This window comes from Cynoglossus semilaevis, chromosome 14, assembly GCF_000523025.1.
Source record: "Cynoglossus semilaevis isolate Cse_v1.0 chromosome 14, Cse_v1.0, whole genome shotgun sequence".
Classification (NCBI taxonomy): domain Eukaryota; kingdom Metazoa; phylum Chordata; class Actinopteri; order Pleuronectiformes; family Cynoglossidae; genus Cynoglossus; species Cynoglossus semilaevis.
Genome location: NC_024320.1, coordinates 18,533,897 through 18,534,274, shown reverse-complemented (window position 1 = coordinate 18,534,274; position 378 = coordinate 18,533,897).

The window sequence follows — 378 nt, the reverse complement described above, 5'->3', positions numbered from 1 at the left end:
GCTGCTGTTGTCGTTGTTGTTGTTTTCCTTTTCTAGAACTCAGACCAAATTCCTCTTTTCACACTCGACATTCCGTGTGTTATCTGTGGACATCGGAGTAACGCCTGTAAACATGTGGCCCATTGTTTTATTTTTTAGTGGAGTTATTTGTTGGCTCCAGCTCCCTGCTGTGAGGAAACCGATGACTCCACTGGTTTCATTTCCTTTCACCATAGAGATGGAACAAAGACTATGACACCTTGTCTCCCTCTCCCCCCGTTACTCAGCCAGAGATTTTTCAATCTCACACTGTAATTAAATGGAACAATCTTTCTATATCCGATGTCAACATAAAAAAAACATCACTTAGTCCTGTTCTGGCACAGTTGGATCACCTGG